The sequence below is a fragment of the Sebastes fasciatus genome, chromosome 17 (assembly GCF_043250625.1).
Source record: "Sebastes fasciatus isolate fSebFas1 chromosome 17, fSebFas1.pri, whole genome shotgun sequence".
Lineage (NCBI taxonomy): Eukaryota > Metazoa > Chordata > Actinopteri > Perciformes > Sebastidae > Sebastes > Sebastes fasciatus.
This window is the reverse complement of record NC_133811.1, coordinates 11,158,789-11,182,676: the sequence shown is the minus strand read 5'-3', so window position 1 is coordinate 11,182,676 and position 23,888 is coordinate 11,158,789. Positions and strand designations below refer to the sequence as shown.

At 40.2% G+C, this 23,888-nt stretch overlaps 1 long non-coding RNA gene across 3 annotated transcripts in view; it reads left to right on the top strand.

The window, feature by feature from the left end:
* Positions 1-23,888, top strand: part of LOC141754208 (uncharacterized) — a 43,610-nt gene that overhangs the window by 515 nt on the left and 19,207 nt on the right. For 2 of the 3 annotated variants that reach the window (XR_012590578.1, XR_012590576.1), the window contains exon 1: positions 20,430-22,836. This is a non-coding gene — a long non-coding RNA (uncharacterized LOC141754208). Of the gene's footprint in view, positions 1-17,820; positions 17,957-20,429; positions 22,837-23,888 lie in introns of those variants that run through there. The other variant, XR_012590577.1, reaches the window with a different exon arrangement.

Here is a 23,888-nt window from a genome sequence, read left to right as displayed (position 1 = left end):
TCAACCCCGCCCCCCTGAAGGCGGAGTGACTGCTCACACTTATCAAACACATCACCATCATCGAGCTGCTGCAACCGCCCTGCAAAGATAAGACATGCAACTCTCACTCAACACAGTCCTCTGCATAAAGATTATGAGCTTCATCAAATTCTGTTCAAAATAACAAATAGCCTCACTGTGTCCACTGAAAATGTCCCACATGATGCATATCTATAAACAAACATAGGCTGCTTGTTCCACGTGTTACTAACTTACCATGGAGGACACTGAGGTCCTGTCAAAAATGCAGGCTACATATGGAGGGTGTTGTAGAGTTAAAACAGCATTTAGACCTTCATATTGTGGAAAAGAAATGCAGAAATCATAAATTAATAGTTAACTAATAAGTTAAAGACTATCTTGCTAATGTAAAGTTGGGTCGGGTGTTTTAAGGACCTCAGTATTTCTACAATTTTGGCTATGGTCATGGTCATATTGTGTTTATATACAGCTATGTTAAGTGTTATTCTTCATCTAATATAATTCTGGCTATAATTGTAATAATATAATTGTACATTTTTATTCTAATTGTACATTTTTATTCTAATTGTACATTTTTATTCTTATTTTATTCTAACGTTTTATCTATTCTTTGTTATTATACTGTTTGTCTCGCACCAAAAAGCCAAAGAAAATTCCTCGTGTATACCCCTTACACCTGGCAATAAACACCTTTCTGATTCTGATTCTGAATATCAAATTCGTTCACCCCGTCCCTGTAAAGGCTGGGTGACTGCTCACACTTATCAAACACATCACCATCATCGAGCTGCTGCAACCGCCCTGCAAAGATAAGACGTGCAACTCTCACTCAACACAGTCCTCTGCACAAAGACCAAGTGTTTATCTCTTTACATGTAAACCTTAAAATACATATTTACAGAGTAAGTTATGCGTATTTGCAAATCGCCCTGTATTTTTGTGGATGTGACTTTACACAACAGAAATACAAAAATACATGTTTGTGGATAGTGAAATATTTGCAGATCATGGTACATATTTGTGAATTGTCTTCTGTGGATTACAACTATTATCTACAGATCTGCTGCGGTACCAATCGGACAAAATTCTGTAAACACACAGGAGGGAAGTTGCAAATGTCACATGGCCCACAAATGCACAGGAAGCGATCTGCAAATGCAGTGTATACGTATTTACTGAGTAAATTATGCGTATTTGCAAATTGCACTGTATTTTTTGTGAATGTGACTTTACCCAGCACAAATACAAAAATACATGTTTGTGGATGCCAGCAATAAAACTTCACAGAAAATATATGTCCCTAAAGGACATCTCCTAGTAAAGATATTGCAAAATATTGCTCTCAGCTGATACACTAAATGTCCCAGTTAGGAATACAAACCATGGTGCAAAGTCTATATGTGTCATAGCTAAGTTTCAAGTATACAGCCCAAAATATTTTTAATTAATTTATATTTAGGAGTTGCTAAATTATATTTTTGAAATACTTAACAGATGTTCAGAATGTAACCAACATTTACAACTTGCATTTCCAGTGTTCAGGGAATTAATGTCATCTACATATGCACACACTTCTTTTGCATACTATGTGTATTTTGGAAACTAAGGGGCTTCACAGTGTGTGTGTGTGTTTATCTGTGTGTGTGTATAACTGCTATTTCCGGTCAGTCATGCTCTGATTCAATCTTAACAAGTCCTGCCTACTGCTGTCAACTCAAAGTGACCACTTTCCTCTGTACTGACCATCAATGAAGTGACCATTTAAGCATCCTTTAATACAGACATGCATATAGCCCAACTGCTAAATGGAGGCATACACAAGATTCCTCATGTGTGGATAGAACAAACAACAACTTTTCTCATGCGGCTAGCTGGAGGTTGCCTGCTTGCTGCCTGAGGGTTTCTCAAACTCAGGTCTTTATTTGTAAAGCGTCTTCTGCTCTGGCGAAGTGGCTGTGCATATATATGTTCCCATTTTAGCTGAGCACACAGTATACAGTACCTATGCATTAAACACACACCAGAACTGGTTTGAATACTCATCTTTGTGTCCGGTATGAACCTCTGGATTGCAGGAGAGGTATAGATATTTGCAATGTTTGCTTATGGCTATGCATGCACACACAGTCTTTCCACCCTCACACACACTTCAACAGGCCTCACGCAGGTACGAGCCTCGAGCGCACACACCTGCCGCCTCCCCTAGACCAAACAAACACTTACAATACAGCTTTATCTCTATATACCTATTTGTTTACACACACACCTCTAAGAAGGACTCTCCCAGCTGTATTGTTAAAGTTCGGATAGTTGAACCCCGACCATGTCAACTGTACAGTTAAGTTCAGGCCATACGCACACGTGGTGTGAGTCTGTAGCCTAATGGTACGGACAAATCGATGTGTGTCAACATGTTGCAGATTAGATAAGACAGTATGGCCTGGCTGAAGTAGGGTCTTTCCTGCTGTTCTGTATTTAATAATGTCAGTTTATCACCGTCTGAATTCCTCCACTCTCTTGACAGTTGTCTGCTCACTTTTGAACTCATTTCAATACAATTAAAGGAGTTGTTGTAATGCCTCTGGAGCAAAGAGTCAAAGAGTTACTGTCTGTTTCAAAGTGTTTGCAAAGTGTACATGTTGAAATATTACCATCTGCCAGTAGCAATATGTCTGTCTGTAAAGCTAAACTCCCACAGGAGGAAGGAAGGTTTGAGACATTTTGATGGTATCATTGCAAGACAGATTGACGGACAGAGGTTGATGTCAATTTCCAGGAGCGAATTGCGGTTGTATGCCTCTGCCAACCAGTCAAGTTGCAGGTTACGTCCATGTCTGTCCAAAATGTCTTCACTTCATCATTTTGTTAGACATATCTGTGAAAATGTCTGTGAAATAGTCATAATTAGCATATGAATTGTTGAGTTATGGCCAAAAACAGGTTTTGTGAGTTCACAGTGACTTTTGACCACCAAAATCTAATCTGTTCATCCTTGCTTCTTATCCTCTTACAAATTAAAAGTTGAATTCATTAGCAATAAAACGGACCCTTGCTTAGTTCAGTACACTCAGGCATTTAGCAGCTACAGCCTCACTTGGTCTGATTTGACCATAGACTGTATATAAGAAGTGGACATAGTCGAGTTTGGCATTTTGGCCGTCGCCATCTTGTTTTTTTGCAACCAGAAGTGACACGAGAGGGTGGAGCTAAGTACAATCGAATGCTGAATAAGACATTTTTAGGTGACCAAAATGTTACAGCTAAGTTTCATGAACTTGAAAAACACACTGTGAAAGGGTTAAAGTTGCAAGACAACAACACAGACAACTCCCAGACCGGACAACGCCGTGGTAGCGAACTGTCAATCACAAGGTAGCCACGCCCTAAAGCATACCCTGCTTTATGGTCTATTTGACTCTAAATGGGACCATCATTTACTAAATGAACATCATGCTGTATTGAAGAAGACTTGAAACTAGTGATTGAGAAATCAAGTGAGAAGTAGGGTCATTTTCTCATAGACTTCTATACAATCAGACTTCTTTTTGCAACCAGAGGAGTCGCCCCCTGCTGGCTATTAGAAAGAATGCAAGTTTAAGGCACTTCAGCATTGGCTTCACTTTTCAGACCCGGAGGTTGCCCACTGGATATGTCCAGCTTCTGGTGGCCAATGTTAGCTTTAGATAATATAGTGGTGTAACTGACTTTACTGATAAGATAAGATAAGATATTCCTTTATTAGTCCCGCAGTGGGGAAATTTGCAGTGTACAGCAGCAAAGGGGATAGTGCAAAAAAACAGAAGCATCAGCTAACACAGTAAAAAAAGAGCTAAACAAAGTGTAACAAAATATGAACCATTTAAATGCAAGGAAGTATAAAAATAAGAGCAGTATATACAGTATTGACAATAAACAGACTATTAACAAAATTGCACAAGTGGAAAATGATGACTCCTTTGTACTTGAACTACTCTGAAACTAGCATTTACAGTTATCCTAAATCACTGAATTTTTTTTTTACACCATTCCTATTTTTCTCTTACAAATGAAAAGTTAAATTACTTTGCAGTAAAACACACCCTTGCTCCGTTCAATACATACAGGCATTTAGCAGCTACAGCCTTACTTGAACTGTAGCTTATAATGTTGGCTGTTGCTGCAGGCTACAACTGGCATTACTGAGTCAGATCACTGGCTGTATAACTCTTGTGCTACTGCTCTGTCTTTCTGTCTGTCTGTCTGTCTGTCTGTCTGTCTGTCTGTCTGTCAGTATCTCATGGTGGCCAATTGTCTCTTTTAGATGACTTTAGATCCACATTGCTGTAGAACAGACATTCCTGAGTTAGATCACTGACTTTGTGACCCTTCTCCACTTGTGCAACAGTTACATAATATCGTCGCAGTCACACGCCTTGCCCTGTAATTATCACCCTGTTTTCACACAGCTCTTCCAATTTACTGTAGCCTACACGCATCTGATTGCTTGTAATGAATGCGCTGTACTTTTAACTGAGAAACCAAACTCCCTTGCATTTTATTGCAACAATACAAAGACTGTACACTGCACTCAGCATCCTCAGAGACCTAACCCTATTCCAACCAGGTGCTTGCTTTCCCATGGATCCCCTTACCTGTCCCATTTCTTTTAGCTCAGCGACTGAAAAAGCACCAGAAAATGGTTTCCCCAAAGGAGCTGCTTTGACCCTGGGTGTAACTTGGAAGAGTCAGTTAAATTGATGAAATAATGTTTTGCATGTGGCCCGTGGTGCTGTGACTATAGTGTGGTATAGTATATAATGTATAGTGTAAAATGAGTGCAAGCGGGGACACAGTCGCACTGGAAAAACTTGATCTAGGCCTGTGTGATTACAACCCAAGTCTTTTGACATGAGTTTGCCCACATGTGTTTGTTTGAGTGCACGTGTGTGTGCGTGTGTGTGTGTACTTTTAAAGTCACACTATTTGTTGATAGATATCACATTGGCACTTGTGACGACCGTGCTGTGTACAAGTGGACATATTTATTGTGTGTGTGTGTTTTATGCGCGTGAGTAGAGCCTTATGACTGTGTGCATTTGTTGCCAAACACAGCATGTGAAAGAGTGAGAGCAATGCAATGCGGTGAATGCAGAGGCCGTCCAATGGGTCGAGCTCTGTGTGCGTCACGTCCACCAAGTAGCAGGGCATACATAGATAGCTACAGGTGGGATGGAAACTCAGGAGGGAGGGCAACACACACCGACAGATACACACACACACACATATGTGGAGACACAAATAGAGGGGAGATGTAGGGGAAAGGTGGGGGTTGTCATGTGCCCTGTGTCTAGGAGTTCAGGTATTTTCCCATGAAGTGGGTTTCAGAGAAGATGTTCAATTATCTGGGAAGCAGTTGTTCACTGTCAGGGTCACTGTGTGTTAAATAAGTTTAAAGCAGCTGACAAAATATTTGTTATCTCATGTGAGACATTTTTTTTTTCATTTCATAAAGAAAGATTGAAAACTAAAAGATGCATTCAAACCCCAGTTAGGAGAAACAAACAGGAGTTACCGCACTGAACCAATGCAATGTACTGCTGTGGACGGGGCCGGCAGCAAAACTTATTTTAGCCACCTAAAAGAAAGTCTCACTTAAAAAAAAATCTAAATCAGTTTGATCAGTGTATATTTATAATATTTTTACCGCTTTACTTTGCTGTGAGACAGCTATACAGTCCATGTTTCAGAAGTGGAACTGAAGCCGTTATCTATGCTCAAAAAGCCAAAGCAATTAGACCCCATTAAAAAACTGTCATTTTAATTTGCAGAACACAGGAGTTGCTGGTGTTCCGCTGCCTCGATTGTTTAGTTTGTTTGTTATTGTGTGACTTTGGTTAGTTCAGAGCCCTGTGTTGTGTGAGGTAAAATGACGAAATCATAGATAGATGCAAAGGCTTCAGTTCCCCTTTGGAGAGGGCTGTCTGACAGCAAGGTAAATACAACCCCACTTCAAAACACCCAAACTATTCCTGTAAGGGGTTAACAAATATTTATTGCTGTGATCAAAGTTAACGCTCCAGGGGGGAAATAAATTAAGATTCTTCTCTTATTGTGTCCTCTACCTGTCGTGACTTGCATCAAAAGCTGCACCCTTTCACTCTGCCTACACCCACACATTCACTTCACACATTTAATTCTGTCACAAAGCATTTCTGTGTTGATTAAAGCTCACCGCATTAAAGTAGCTACGTACTTGCCAGTTCAAATTAATTTCTTTAATGCATATCTAGTCAGATATTTAATAATTCAATACGTGAAAATGAAGTAATAACTTTATATTTACGGTTTATATCTAAAGCTCAGATACTCAGATACCTGGTTGTCGTTAAACAGACAAAAGACCAGCAGTCACGTCCTGTTTTACCACTGTGGTTTCTGCATATCTTACTGAGTCTGTTTAATCTCATCTGTGTGGATGCTTCTAGCATGGCAGCTCACACATCTGCAGAGCATGAGGGACCATTGGATTGGTTTAAACATAAACACCTCATCCTAAAGCCACAGCAGAATGTTGTCTGTCCTGCCAAGAGGATACTCTAGAGGTCTACGTCATTGCAGCTCGTGATACAAATTGATCATCCACAGAGTTGGGACTTTGGAGGAGTCTTCATAACTTTTATATCAAATCAGGGGACGATTATTGTTATTGATTATTGTTTGGATGCAGTTTGACTGTAGATGAACTTCAGATGAAGTCGTAGCAACACTACAGATGCTATTGAAGCAATCCTTGCTTGTTTATTTATTCATATTTAACCATTGTACTTTAGTGGTTTTAGTCATCAGTGGAGCCGTGATTATTTTTTATCATGTTTGTCTATTGTCTGTGTTAATAAAATGTGTGCCACGATGGATACTTTCTACAGCAAAAGAAATCTACCCATGGATACAAATACATCAATCTGAACTTGAACCTGAAAGTTAGAAAGTATAGGGCTACATGTATTAAAGTTATGGGGAAACATATTTAATGCATACAGTACACAGTATTATACTGTATTGTTGAGTATATTACAACACCTTCATGGGCGTAGGTGGCCTTGGTTGTAACACCGGATTCATATTTGAGCTGGTATTTCCGCATTGTTTTGCATTTCTCCTTGAGTCTTTTTTTGTCCTACCTTAGGACGTGTATAGATACTAAAAGGTATTCCTCGTAAAGAAGGGAGTGGACATTTTAAGTAATTGTGTAAAACCAGGTCCATTACTCATTTTAATTATATAGAGGGAAAGTAGCATCACACTATTACAGCATCCTGGGAGCCTGATGTTGTGGCTGCTGTCAAAGCTTGAGAGATATTTCCACCCTGCTTCATTGTTTAAGACAGATATTTGCATATTTAGTTGAAGGCTGGAATACCACTCTTATTTTTGCATTGTCAAATGTACATAAGATGTCACATCAAGTTATTTCCAGCAATAAACCGCAGCAGACGGCGGAGCTCTGCAGCCTCAAAGCATGCTGTGTTTTTAGTAAAGGACACTTTTTTTCTTGCCTGGAAAAACTTGATTTATCACTGTCACCATGTTGCTCTCCTTCAACCAATGAAAAGGTGAGAAAATTCAAGTTCATGCCAGTGTTTAGCGTGTGAACTGGGGTGATTGTTTCAAAGTTCATTTTTGTTGACCATGTGGCTCAGAGTGACAGAACATTGAACCTGGCTGTTATCAGGGTGGACTGACCTCGCTGGCATCGAGACATCTCGCCCAGACTGGTGATGTCACTGTGTTTTTGTTGCCTGTCTGCGTTTTGCATCTCCTCGTGTAGGCCTCAGGTGTTAGTTGTTTTAGAACGACTTGTATAAAGCAGTGCTAGGTGCATTCACACATTGCTTGGCTCAAACTGCTTTCTACTTCAGTTCCCAGAAATCATATGATGTCATGCTAATAAATTGAATTTGTCTCTTGGAGCTGCTTAGAAGTGGGAAATGAGAGGAATACAAAGGCTCTTAAGAGCTGGGAAAGAGGCGTTTTTTCACTGTTGGAGCCCCATGTATTCATACATAAAATGTTGCAGCTTTAAATGCAAATTGTCCAGGCAACATAAAAGTTCAGAGTCTGTCAAGAAAGGTTAAAAAACGACAGTATGTTCTCTGCACAGTCAGCACGACATAAAGTTGGTAGGAGAAGAAAGGATCGAGATGACATAAAAGACTATAGAGGAATCATGAAAACCCCACACTGAGAGATCTCTTTTTAATATCAACAGCGCTGTGCGTCTGCAGACGGTATCTTGATGAGATGATGCGGATATCAGAGAAGCTCCAGGGATTTCCAGGCACCTCTGAGGGGAAACAATGAGAACAGGAGATTTGTGAGAAAGAAAAAAAGACAATGTTGACATGCACAAAAGAAACTCAAACAGAAAACACACAAAAATGTGCTGCAGCTGGCTTCGTGATAGTAGGAGGTTTGTCGAGTATTAAATAGTCTTATCAACACGGCAGTGGGCAAATATACTTGATTTATCCAAGTGTATATGGACAAATATTTCCCAGAAACCCTCACAGGTACTGCATTTAGCATAAAAAAATATGCTCAAAAAACAGGAAACAACAGCTGTCAGTGTGTCAGTGTGCTGACTTGACTATGACTAACCCCAAACTGCATGTGATATCATAAAGTGGGCATGTCTGTAAAGGGGAGACTCGTGGGTACCCATAGAACCCATTTTCATTCACATATCTTGAGGTCAGAGGTCAAGGGACCCCTTTGAAAATGGCCATGCAGGTTTTTCCTCGCCAAAGTTTAGCGTACGTTTGGAGCGTTATTTAACCTCCTTCGCGACAAGATAGTAAGACATGGTGGGTAACAATAGATTCCTCAGGTTTTTTATATTCACATGATGCCAGTATCTTCACTCTAGCTTTAAAACAGAGCCCACTACAACATAGAAATCGCCAGAAGCCCACGGGCCCCAGTGCAACTGCAACACCTGCACCGTCTATATTTACGCTCCTGCTTTGGACAGACCCAGGCTAGCTGTTTTTAGTCTGAGTGCTAAGATAAGCTAACCGGCTGCTGACTGCAGCTTAATATTCTTGTACGGACATAGTGGTATCAATCTTCTCATCTAAGTCTTGTCAAGAAAGCGACAAAGTGTATTTCCCAAATGTCAAACTCTTCCTTTAAAGAAACAGTTTGACATTTGGGTAATACACTTTCCCTCAAATCAACAGATCAGCCAACAATGTTAGTACTTTGGACTGAACATAAAGACTTTGGGAAACTGCTAGACTTTATATTTGGACATTGGCACCCGTAGGTGCACCTAAAGCATGAATGTTGAGACGGAGTAATCAAGACTGTCGTGTTTCATCTCTGGGACTTTGTCATGGTTAGCAGTGAATTCACTGCAGACTGTATGCAGAGTTCAAAGAGATAAATGGGCCAGATCAATAACGTACTGTATGTTCTTACATGGGGAACACTGTGTGCATTCAGTATTTGAACCGTGTACACAGAAGCAGTTAAATGGGAAACAGACAGTAGAGTAAAGGGCAGCTACGATACACATGAACACACATTGCAATACTTTTATCAATGTCATTTGTTTAAACCAGCGGGTACAACCAATATAAACTCAGTTGGACACGTACACATCATAAAAGCACATAAGCCAAAGTCCAGGTGTCGTATGGAGAATTCCACTTCTTAAATCCGGTTTATACAGTGAGTCAAGTCCATTATCACTTTATCTTTCATTAAAGGCAATAAAATTAAGACCTTACAACACCGATATGAGAAACAGACACCATGCAGAATCTTAATTACATTCCAGACTAAGTTCTTTATTATGTTTTGGCTGTCCTGTCTGTGTAATGGATCATGTGCTCAGTGCCGCGTGGGACGTCACTGTGGCGTGACTGTGTTGATGATTTAGCCGGAGGTCACCTCAGGCTGCCGAAGGGTCATTTTGACTCTGAAATACAGATCAGTCAGGTCAGAATATGGACACCATCGGTCAGTGTCTTGCAACACAATAGCTTGCTTTGTTTCCGTTGATCCATCAGATTGTTGTGTTGATATCAAACACTCACTCATCACTGTACTGTACATGTGGACAAGAGGAGCAGCTGGGGCGTCATAATAGACTCCCATCAGCTGACTGTGTATGGTTATGCTCTCAGGTTTATTTATGTTTAGAATGGAAACTATGACGTGTGCTTGAGGCAAGAGGCTTTCTCTGTGAGTGTGTGTGTGTGTGTGTGTGTGTGTGTGTGTGTGTGTGTGTGTGTGTGTGTGTGTGTGTGTGTGTGTGTGTGTGTGTGTGTGTGTGTGTGTGTGTGTGTGTGTGTGTGTGTGTGTGTGTGCTTCGGTCCCTTGGGAGAAAATAGACAAGGACAGTAAAAGGAAACTGGAGTTTGCAAGTTCACGGCCAGCCTGTTGACTTGTAAAGCTCTGTGATCTGGTTGTGTGCCTCATCTGCTGCTGTGTGTCTCTATTGATAATCAATTAAGAGATGCAGCCACTTGTAGAAGATCTGTCTCCAAACTGTATAGATACAGTATATTGTAACTTGCACACTTCTAATATACTGTATAGTATGTCATTGCACACTTTGCTATTGTATATATCTATCTATCTATCCTTGAATTTGATTATGTCAGCTTTGAATAAAAGACCATCAGCAATAAAATGGGCTTATGTTGGTGTATATGACATCACCCTGAATAGATTTGCAATCTCTCATTTCGAAGTTCACATCACTAACACACATTCAGACACTCCAATAAACCAATGAACACACTCTTGGGTTACTTATCTCCAAGAGTAAACCATTATCCAGCCTCATTAGCCATTATCTTTATTACCTCTAAAGAGATATTCAGTTTATGTTTCCTGCTCTCTGTGACCTCTCACAGTGTCTCTGAGGAGAGCATCTTTGAAGTGTGGGAAATCAGTTGTGGGATGCTATATAGAAAGTCTACAAGTCTATAACATTGTATTGTAAAATGTCAATGGACACCTTCTCCAATGCTTCTGGATTTACTTTTAACTTTTATTTTGTATTTCCTGGACTGCTCCATAAATGTGGAGTGACTCCAAGGACAATATGGTGGCAGAAAGGAAGATTTTATCATCTTATTTTCAGTTTTATAGCTGTAAGCCATTCAAAAGGTTCTCATTTGAATGTAATAGCTCCTAGCACCTTCCTAGACATATTAGCCACTGTTTAAAATCAGCTAAATATTCAGTCCAGATCTTTATTGTAAGCAAATAACCAACAAATAAAGGACTGATTCTATGATGGATCTAGAATAGCACCATTAGGTGCCTGTAAACATGAAAAACATTTAACCTCTGCAGTAAACACAACCTGTGTTGTCCTTTCTTGCACGTCGCTCAGTGTTCACGTCAAAGTCCAATGTATTTTCAATATAAGTACCGAGGTACCTATAGCTCTCTAACAATTTCTTCTTCCTGTCCTTTAACAATGATCCAGGAAGATGGAAGTGATGTATAGTGGAAGTCAATAACCATACACCACAATAACACAATACACATAGAACAATAGGCTATACAATATTAGAGTGAATAAAGTTACTCTTTACACTATAACCCTATATTTTTGTAACTTTGCTGCCACCTACTGGAATATTTGTGGAATTACAGTGTCTGTGTTACTGAGATGAGGACACTGCACAGACAAACAAAACCACACAACAATAAAAATTAATGTTTTTTGTTTTTTTTATGTGCATTTCTCAATACTGAGTTTGCTTTTTCAAAACTCCCCACACTGTCAGCACAATGGCTGTGGATCCCTTTTCACTGCAAAATGCATTCAATGACCAAATCTTTCAAATTTCATATATTGTTTTCTCACTCAAACTCAGCCACTACAGATACTGTTTATTTAAACTCCATTTTGCATGTTTACATACACATTTATGTTCAAAGCGCAACACAAAATGACTGAAAATCACACACAAAAATATTCTGATACATCGACATCCAAAAAAGAAAGAAAAGACTTTAAAAAATGATCTTCCTCGTGGAAGTTGGAAAGCTTATGACCACTCATCAGATGTCTCTCCTGGATGCAATGGATGTTGGACATATCTGCAGAACATGGGTTGACTACCACTGCTGTATATCTATATCTGTATTGATAACTGTAATTACTTTAGAAAAATAAAGCTTACTGAAGCATATTGCAGCATTTCTGACTAATTTCTGTACAAATATTCCACAAAGGTAACACAATCCATGCTTTAAAAGAGGTTATATAGCTTCTATAATAATAATAAAGATAATATAAAAAGTCCAAAATATGTCTTCTTGTTGGGAGACAAATGTTGCCAGTTTTATGACACAACAGTTCATCCTGAGAGGTGCATGAAATGTTTTGCTTGCATAATTATACTTTGGATGTCCCATTATTTATTTTTTTGTATTTATTTTGCACAATTTAAGACTATACAACATAACAAAAAATGAATAAATTAATAATATACAGTGCAGGAAGAGGCAAAAAAACACACTTGGCTTATCTGAAGCCTCCACCCAGAGACAAGATTAATATAAAGAAATAATATGACTACATAATAGTGATAACAAACAATTAGGACAAGATATATAAAATAACAACAATAACAATGCAGTAAATATATATATATATAAAAAAAGACAAGTGTGTGTGTGTTGCGTGGAAGTGTATGGTTATTGTTTGTGAGGAGGATATTGATTTAAATATCTATAAAGACTTAGTTTTTATTTATTTATTTACAATTGCTAACAAACAGTTACTAGGCTAAACTCTTAAACACACTTACATCCCACAATTGGCCAAATTTTCTGCTCAAAACCACATATTGTTCATTAAATACCAACGCTACATTTCAAAATGCAAAAAAAAAAAGTTCTCTACATACAGTAACTCAATATCAAATCATTCTTTCGAAAAGCTGATATAACTCACTCAAAATAACCTACAATAAGGGTGAGTTTATTTTCAGTCTTTTTCTATCTGCAATAGCTCTTTTAGTCCAGCAGAGGTCAGTGGTGGCGCTGCAGAGAGAACACAACAATTGTGCATCCTTGTTAGGGAGAGTAGAAGGAGACAGCAGAACCATAGTACCATAGAGATAGTAAACTAAAAACAAAAAGGAAATTAACCACGCAGAGTAGAAAGTATAAATGCATCATAAAAGTTAGTTTGAAGGTCCTCTGCCTGCCTGCCTTCACTCAGCTTGCTCCATTCTCATGTGCATGCGCGCACATTACACACTGCAGAAGACTTCGTAGCTCTGAGAATATCTAGTGAATCCACAAAGTGGACGTTTGTGCAGAAATAAATGCTGCAGCTCCTCCAGACCAACAGAGGTTTTCCGTGTCTTGTGAAGTGACGGGGCTCCACAGCGAGAAACGTTATCGTCTCCGACCGGGTGCCGGTGTCTCCCCTGTTCCCTCCGGCAGGGGTCGGGAGGCTGAAGCAGGAAAAGCCAACACTAGGATCAGCAGTGATTCATGGAGAGACCTTCGTCTGGTCAGCTAACATTACTGCCAAGCAGGTGAAATATAGAGTGATATTGTGGTTTTAGCTGACGTGTGTCGCCTCACTGTTTTGAGCGATGCTCGTTCAGGTATATTTAGAGTGAGCAAGCGCGAGTCCGACGCTGACCTTCGTTGACTTAACGGCCACAGGTGTCGCTGTTAACAAGCAATTCTGATTCTTACAAACAGTCTGTTCGTTGGGCAAATCGCCGATGGACATACAACAGACTAGCAGAGGATATGGCAATATGAAAGTTATAGACGCATTCCAAATTAAATAGTTTTTTATTAATAAATAATAATGTTCCCAATAAAATAGTTCCCCTTGCCTGCACATACTGAGGCGGTTGCTAGAACGGTGGTTGCTATGGAATGTACACTAGCAGCTAGTGTATTTCTTTCTTCATCACAGGCTAGTGTTTTTTTTTATTTCATTATGTGACTCTTTATTTACATTATTGTATGTTGCCATTTAGTGTGGAACCACTGAGAAACTGTCCAGTGTCAGAAGGATGACTTTGATAACTGCTTGTACCAGGCTTGCCTTTTTTGTTAGGCGGAGATGTGTTGTTTGGCGTGGTGAGGATGTTGCTCCACTTTTCTCCAGTTCTTGAGTTTCGTTTGCCAATCCATGTGTCCACATCCGATAGTTTCTGAATCGTGGTGCTGCTGAGGTAGTGGTTAGTGTGTTTCTGTGTGCAAGCATTTGTAAATAAGACAAGAAAGAAAGAAAATGTTGGTATTGGTTAAGCTTGCATGTAAAGAAAAGCCTTTGAGAAACCTGTTAATTGACTGCATATTCTGTGAAAACAGCATAAATTGTGTTAATGGTTTAGTCCACAACAGACGGCTGTTGTGCTAATTGTGTTTAGAGTTTTGAAAATGTAACTACAGATTGGACAAAAGGATGTAGCAATTGTAAAGGCAAAAAACTAACTGGTGTGCTGAGCTGCATGCTGATAGGGCTGCAACTAATGATTATTATTGATGAATTCATCTGTTGATTATTTTCTTGATTCACCGATTAGTTGTTTGGTCTATAAAATGTCAGAAAATGGAAGATATTCAGTTTGCTGTCATAGAGGAGTAAAGAAACCCAAAAAATTCACATTTAAGAAGCTAGATACAGAGAATTTTTACTTTTTTTTCTTAAGAAATTACATAAATCGATTAAGTGATTATCAAAATAGTTGGCAAATAATTTAATAGTTGAAAAGTAATCAGTTAATTGTTGCAGCTCTATTTGGAACAAAAAAAAATACAATTATACTTAGAGTGATCTAGGTGTTAGCCGAGGGCAGGGGGATAATTGATCTTGTGTGCAGGAAACAACATGCCCAGCAGGGAACAGTAAAAGTCAATGTTCCTGCTATGATGACCAGGGTTGGGATCATTCATATGCAATGCAGATACTGTATTCCAGAAAATGAGTCTTCTTCAGGCTGCATAAGCTGTAAAGGTTTGATATTTTCTCTCACATGTGGAATGACACAAGTGAGTAGATCCAATAGGTATTAATCATCAGGTGAAAGGTGGCAGAGCCCCTGGGACCCTGACCTTTACTGAAAAAACAACAATTATAACAAAATCGAATGTATTGAGTATCGATAGAAGTCAGTAATAATAATGCTCACCCTGTCTCTGTGACTATGTGAGCACACCACCTCTTTTCAAAAGACCTTGGGGCATGCACACAGTGTTCAGGGTCACACAAGAGAGAACTATTTTTTCCTGATCCTTGAAGTGAATCTGTGCTTTTGATGCCGAAGTAGAGTTGGAGAGCGAAAGGAGCACTGTCACAAATGGAAAAACTAATGATGATGTGGTCGTAATTGGATATGATATAGATATTAGTCATTCTTTGCTTTGGATATGTGAGGCGTTGGCGTCAGCATACTGCCAGTCAGTCAACGTCATGGATTATGGATATTTATCTTATTATATAATGTTGAACAGCTTGATAGAGAATATACCAACATAGTCATACCAACACAGAAATATGAAAATGCACCCAGCCAGAAGACGCTTTTTCTGTGCTTATTTAGTAAATGCACATATATGATGGGACTAAATGGATAAACGCCAGCTTCAGGCCTCCCGGATAGCACAGCGGGGAGAGAGGAGAGCCAAATGCTTTGGTAACTTCTACGTTGGAGTCAGATATTAGGAGCTGACTACTGAAGCAAGGATGTCTTGCCAAGACATGAGACTACACAACAAAACAATATTGGCTCACAGTTTCTAATTTTACAGCAAAATACGCATCCTGTGTCCAAATTACCTGGTCAGCTGATGACATTTCACTCTATGAGATATCTGCAAATCGACAACCAAGAGGCGAGACGATTTAATTACATGCTATGTTTGCTGTCTCTTTCGCGAGGTTGATGCCCAATAAAAAAAGCACTGAATAATATATTAATCCACATTTTGCAATCGGAGAAGCAGAGTGTGCTGTGGACCTTTTATCCAATCATAATCAACCATTGTGTAGCCTAATTCAAATGAACACAAAGTGATCTGACATCCAGGCCGCTGCAGTTTCATAATGAACTGAAAATATTTTTACACTTCTCAACTGGTGGGCTGGCCCTCGCCAAGCGCATCGTCTAGTATGCCGCGACCGACTCGAGGTCTGCTTGGAAAGGCCCGACCAGCCATGAGTGTTACAGCAACCCGCGCCCAAACTTCGCCACTGCCCGGGGCACCAGATTGATGCATTTAACTTTAAAATGGTCAAAACTACCATGCCCCACCACAGTCTCTCAAAATCCTGTGGGAAACACTGTATTAGCCTATGTCATCCAAAGCTGCCCCCCCTCCCCCACACACTTCAAAACTGATTGCTGCTGATATAGAGGAGTAATCTCTACCTGAGCAGAGAATGAAGTCGCTCTCCCTCTGTGTGTGTTGTAATCCGAGCTTCTTCGTGCTTTGTTGACATAGCACCGTCCCGACCAACGGCGTCGTTGCAGAAGCGTAGCACGCAGACCTCCAGTTCGGCCTCAGGTTAACACTGTTAGCTCTATCAGCTCTTTTACCTTTGTTTCCACTGTTAGCACTGTTAGCACCGTTAACTATGAGCCACTGGCTCAGCCGTTGCCATGTTGAGAGCCGTGGGGAGTCAATACTGTAGATATGCTCCCAATCACGCATATAGCACCTCTAACACTTTAACAACTTTGTTTTCCCTCGTATGTTTTTTCTAAGTTTTCTTGATAGAGGACTAATATAAAGAATGCATGCAAAATGCTTGTAGTTCTAGACATTAGCTTCTTTTCGATTAGCAATAAAGTCTTTTCCAGTGCCAACCTTCTCGTTGCCACCCTTCTTACACCGCTCTGTATCACAAAGTGAATATAAGAGAATGTAAATATGATTACTTCAGGGACTGCTGGGGACACAATGGGTGATTTTTCCTCGGTTGTCATCACTTAGCTGACCACCAATTCACAGTGTGTCTCTTTAAGTGGGGTGGCGAGGGGGTTGGGGGGTATTAGATGATGTCACAGCTATCTGTCTGTCTGACTGAGTGATTAATCACCAGGGGGCTCAGAGTGGGAGGAGAGGGCGAGGGGGATCGGATTGGAATGAGGAAGGGAGGGGCCGAAGACTGATCAATCACAATGATTTACAGGCCTGATCGGAGGATCAGCATCCCTGGAGGATACTACATCACCACCGTCAGACACCGGCACAAACACGCACACAACCGGACACAAAGTCACACAAACACATACAGTATAATCACAAACACGTGCACATGCATGTAAAAATACACACAGTCAGACACGTGCACACAAATTGCCATCACAGCACCACCCACCCATTGGGTGCTGCTTTTTCTCCCCCATCCACACTTGAAGAATGTGTCAGCAACGGAGAAATACAGCCAGATACAGGTTGGATAATAGCAGCCTGAGTACAGATGGATTTACTGCCATGATTGGGACACACACACACACACACATACACACCCACCGTAATCGTCACCATGTATTCATGTCAGCGACACATTCTCATCATGGTCACTTTACGGAGGAGAGAGAGAGCAAACTCAGAGATAAAGATATACAGCGCAATGTTGCATTTAATGAAGCCACGTGCAAACATGTGCTCAGATACTCAGAAGAGCAGCACACAGAATAAGTCCTGCATCACATATTTTCAGGGAAAGTAATGAATATTCACAAACTCCACTCCCTCCCCCTCCTCTCTGACTTCTCCTTTTAACCCCCTCCTCCTCCTCCTCTGTTACAGTATCATCTGCTGATTAGTGGTCAGTTTCGGAAAGAGACACATCTGTCACTAGCCAGGGTCGACACATGGCGAGCCCCCGAGGCAAAAGGGCTGCCACCTGAGAGACCACGGCCCACCATCAGAGCCTCTCCCTGGGGTATGATCACTTCACCCCCACCCACACCATCTCTTTACCTCAACTCCACCACCATATTTAACCCCCTATATTTTCTTCACCTCTTTGTCATCTCTTCACCCCCTACTTTTTGTTATCTAAGACATACAATGGGCCAAGATTATAGAAGCATTTGCATTTCTCTATCTTCAACCCACCCCCCACCTTTTACCCCCTCATCCCTTCCCCCAAAGTAGCATCACAATAGAGGTAGTGTGTCTCTCCCTCCCCACAGTTAAGATGTAACAAGATGCTCCTCATTGATATTGATATCTGCTTCTGAGTGTGTGTGTGTGTGTGTGTGTGTGTGTGTTAGGGGTGTAATTCATAGTTCAATACATCCCACAGTTCGGGGATCATGGTATGTTTTTTGTAAAGTGCAGAAGAAGACAATATATGGAATGTCAGTTTATCCAATGTTAAATAAATATGCTTATGAAATATTTTAATAATTTATTTCCTATAGCTATGAAATAAATCCTGAAATAAATAAACGAAACAATAAATATATAAATAAATGTAAATATAAATACACATTTATTTATTTATTTATTTATTTCAGGGGACTTTTACTTCATAATGCCACATTTATTTATTGGCTAAAATGGCATTCCAATAAAAAGATGGTATTTCTTTCCATTTATTTAGAAAAAATCTTGCTCAAACATTTGCATATGGCCAATAAAAAGAGAAGAGAGCAAAAGGCAACAAATAAATAAATGCAATATGTCAGTGTCGCTCAACATTAAGTTGAAAATAATTGTGGCTAGTCGTAATATTACGAGAATAAAGTAATAACTTTACAAGAAAAAAAGTAATTTCTTCCTCCACAAAAGAGGCAATCTCTCCTGTGTTTGTGTGGTTTGGAATAAAAGCAGTTTCTTGCACAATCTTCTCAAGGTCCTGATACTTGTGATAACGTGGTGCTGATGTGCCAAAAGATTAAGTATTTAGTTATTTGTGAAACCTAAACTAAAGTATAACTTCACAAGATGCTCCACGATCCTCATTTTCACACAGGCTGCTCTATTTCCCCTCTAAAATAACACGTGAAATTACTACTTTATAACATTATGACTTTATTCTCATAATACTAAGACTTTTTTCTCTTAAACGTCTGACTTTATTCTCATAATACGACTTTTCTTTTCTCCAATGCTTCCTTCTGTCAGCACTATACCCCATCCCACATCCAAAACACAACAACGAGTCCCAGCGGAGTGCAGAGAAGAACCTCCAGGCAACGGCTGTGCAGAGGTATAGTATATAGTGGCAGTATGTAGACTGTAATTAGGCTAAGAAGACTGTAATTATTAGGTTCAGGGGGGTGTATCAAACCGAAACTGATCATGTATCAATTTGAGTGACCTGTATCAAGTGTTTTGTGGCATGCGCTGTTTCAAACAGTGTGTGTGTGGGCATGTGGATGCCTGTGTGCCTGCACTTTCAAGCTTGAGTGCCTTATAACTAAGTTTGTTAAAGAGGAAGGGAGGCAGAAAGATTCCCAGAATGATTTGAATTCCTTCAGACTGTGACCTTCTGCCTGCGATGTCAGAAGGCCATATGCTCCACAGACAATAAGGAGAAGATTCACACACATTCGCACACACACACACACACACACAAAGTGGCTGCCTCAGTTTTGCTACATTTGAAGGAGGAGCTGGAGGAGGAGGTATTGTTGAAGTTAACCATTGTATCTTCCTCAGCAGCAGGGATGGTGAGAGACAATTGCTGGGTGTTTCATGCGGTTATGGAGGGGGAGGAAAGGAGTTTGTGATGGGTGACGGGAGAGCAGTAAGTCTTTGTAGCGAGGTGAGCACCCAAAGAGACCCAATGAATACATGGTCTTCAGCAGCAGATTGTGTGTGGGCGCTGAACACTCGCAATGTGTCATTCGGAAGACACCTTACGTCAAACGCTGGACAACGGTGAGGAACACCCACAATTCTTCCGGGCCATCCCTGACAGTGCAGTTAAATCATCAAATGTGATGCAGCCACATTTTAGGAAAAAGTATATATGAAATATATTTAACCATCGCAATGTTCTCTCCCTCTGCACACGACTATGGGAGCATTATCATACTCGCAGCACTGATATTTTAGGAGACAGAGGTCGTTAAGCAAAAAGAAAAATTGGATTTCCCCTCTCATTATCATCCGCACCAGAGATTGGATCGGTGATTGCAGGTGGTCTATCGCCCTTCTGTCTTCACCTCTTTACATGGAGCATAATCATACTTTATAATACGGACTATGTAAGTGTGGTAACCATTTTTACTTCTTTCTTTATTGGGTCATATTCAGAGAAGTACACCAGACAAGTCAGTCATCAATTTTAAATTATGTAGAATCTTTGTGACACCAGTGAAAAGGACATAATGAAAACCACTGAAGGGGAAAGGAACCCTGATGATGTCATAATGGTGTCATCAGGGTTATCAAAATATGGGAAATGAAGAGCAGTGTTTTTGGGAGCTTGACCCATACCAAGGACATTGGGTGCTTTCCATTATGCTAACATGTCTCCTTGCTTCCCTAACTCGTGTCTTAGCTCCTCTCAGCGAGGATGCGAGGAGGAGACGAAGCTGCCAAATGAGAAATCCTTGGTTCCATAGCTTCGGTCTTAAGTGACATCAGTTGTTTATGACGTGCTTCAAACTGTGTGCCACGTATGGAGGTGCTGCATTTATACGTCACGCCACTTGACGTCCGCGTAGGATACACTTGTGTTTCCTCGCTCCTCCAGAAGCCTCCTCTGTCCTCGCTCCTTGTCTCCTTGTGGTGCATTTAAGGGATTGGAAGATCCTCCATGACGGTGGAGGGGAAATGATTTCTGGGTCACGGGAGGAGAGAGGACGCAAGGAAGCATAAGTTAGCATAATGAAAAGCAGCTAAAGAGTCGGGATATCTGTCCTTTTCTGCTTGATTTTGACTATTCCGTTTTTGAATCTGTCTTTATTGAGTCCATGCAATGCCAAATTTCCAGAATATCCTATTAAGCGTGACATTAATCTTTCTTTTTTAATTTGATAGTGTATCATACTGAGCTGAAATGTGTAGTGTTAAAGATGTTTTGAGGGGGGGAAGCATAAATTAGTACTTAAAAGCTACATTAGTTGTTTTTTTTGGTGACTTGGGGGCAGCGGAAACAAACTAAAAACACAACCATGAAATATTAACACCATATAAACGTGATATGGCAAAATGCTTATTCACGCATCCAGCAGATGTGTTGTGTTATGCACTCTCAAGTTAGCTCTGTTTTTGGTTATACAATCAGGGGTGGAAGAAGTGTTCAGATCCCTTCTACAAGTAAAAGTCCTGCGCTGAAAATAAACTGTGCAAGTACAAGTAAGTATTATCAGCAAAATGTATTTAAAGTATCAAAAGTAGAAGTACCCATAATGCTGAAAAATTACATGTTTTGTCGTGTTTTACTATTATATATTGGAATATTGTATTATTATTACTGATGCATTCATGTGTAATCAGCATTGTACTGATGTAGTCGGTCGAGGTGGAGCTGATTTGAACTATTTTATATACTGTTGGGTAGTTTAATATATTTAACATACAAAACATGATGCATTGATATAATAAGAGTTAACCAAAACAGTCAAATTGCTGGCCAGAAAACCAACACAAAGAGCTGAAAGATGCTAAAGCGCTCTGTAGAGCAGACTGCAGAGTTGTGTGATAATTCTCTGTGGATTCATCACTACTACAGGCATCTCCTTTCACATACAAGAAGTCATGTGGAACATTGTTACCATAAAGATATTGATTACAACAGTTTTAGATATAAGCTTTTCTGCCATTTCGGTTGTAGTTTACCTTATGCTGGTCACTCTGCAAACATGCATCCAGTATCTAGTTGCTAAATAAGCGGTCTCGGAGCGGTACTGAGATTAATGTACCAGTGTACTGACATAAAGTAGGCACTGTACTGTGAGACAATGCTAACAACTGATGCGATCTGTGCCGACAGCCTTGTTTTGTTTTGAATCATCCTTGTGTGGGAAATCACACCCACAGGGCCAATAGGAATTACCCTCGCTATTCAAAAGGCAATTAATCTTAATTAGGAATAATTAAGAGGCGAGGTGGTCTCTCCCGGTTCCTTTCATCTCCACTTATCCTCCTCTGTTGTGTGGGCAACTGTGTTTATAGCTTGTACATTTCTAACAAGAGCCTATGGAGAAAGAACAGAGACATGGTTTCATCTAATCTGCAATGACAGGGTTAGTTCATTTGAATAACAAATAGCGTGTCTCAAAGCTGTCACGATGGAAATTAGAGTTCAGTCACGAGCAGTTATACGTAATTTTTACAAAGAAAACAACACACGTGCTGATAGTTAATTTTATGAAGCATTTTTAGCTCTGCTAAAGTAGTCAGTCCTTCCCAACTTTCTAGGAAACCCAGCTATTGTTTTGCATTTAGTGAATGTGATGTAAATGTGGAAGATAATGCACAGATGTCCTCTTCCTCTCTCAACTTCCTCCACTCCTCAACCAACACAGATGCCTCTGTCTATCAATCTTCACTGCTGACAAGCTAAAGCCACACTCCCTCTTTTGATCTCTGCAGGACCCTTTGTGTGTGTGTGAGTGTGTGTGTGTGTGTGTGTGTGTGTGTGTGTGTGTGTGTGCGTGCGTGCGTGCGTGCGTGCGTGCGTGCGTGCGTGCGTGCGTGCGTGCGTGCGTGCGTGCGTGCGTGCGTGCGTGCGTGTGTGTGCCCATCTGTAGGTTGCCACACATCCCTTCCTCTCATGCCTCCAGGCTACAAGACCAGCTCAGGACCAGTATCCAGCAGCCACCACTGTTTACCCCCACACTTCCTTTAAAGCGGCAAGAGGTGAGCTGAAAAAATGCAAAATCTTACCAAGTATATTTGTCTAATTACCAGTAGGGCTGTCAATCGATTAAAATATTTAATCACGATTAATCGCTTGATTGTGATTAATCGCAAATTAATCACAAATTTGTTATCTGTTCAAATGAACCTTAAAGGGAGATTTGTCAAGTATTTGATACTCTTATTAACATGGGAGTGGGCAAATATGGTCACTTTATGCAAATGTATGTATAAATTTATTATTGGAAATCAATTAACAATATAAAACAATGACAAATATCGTCCAGAAACCCTCTCAGGTACGGCATTTAGCATTAAAAAATATGCTCAAATCATAACATGGCAAACTGCAGCCCAACAGGCAACAATAGCTGTCAGTGTGTCAGTGTGCTGACTTGACTATGACTTGCCCCAAACTGCATGTGATTATCATAAAGTGGGCATGTATGTAAAGGGGAGACTTGTAGGTACCCATAGAACCCATTTTCATTCACATATCTTGAGGTCAAAGGTCAAGGGACCCCTTTGAAAATGTGCCATGCCAGTTTTCCTTGCCAAAATTTAGCATAAGTTTGGAGCATTATTCAGCCTCCTTCCTTAGTATGACATGGTTGGTACCAATGGATTCCTTAGGTTTTGTAGTTTCATATGATGCCAGTACCTTCACTCTATAGCTTTAAAACTGAGCCCGCTATAAATAAAAGATTGCAAGTTGCGTTAATGCTTTAAAGAAATGAGTGGCGTTAAAACTAATTTGCATTATTGTGTTTTTGCGTTAGCGCATAAACTTTAACCTGAAGGCCTAAATATTACAGTAACAAGTATGTTTCCTTTAGTGTTTAATCACCTGAAAATAAGATTTTTCGTGTTTTCGTTACCTTAGAATGAGCCGTTTGTATCCACATAGGGAGCGGGTCCTCTTCATGGAGCCGCCCGCCATGTTTCTACAGTAGCCCAGAAGGGACAAACCAAACACTGGCTCTAAAGAGGGCCATATGCGTTATCACTTTTTCGCGTTGGCCACCGTAGTTCTCCTTCACGCTTGGCACACG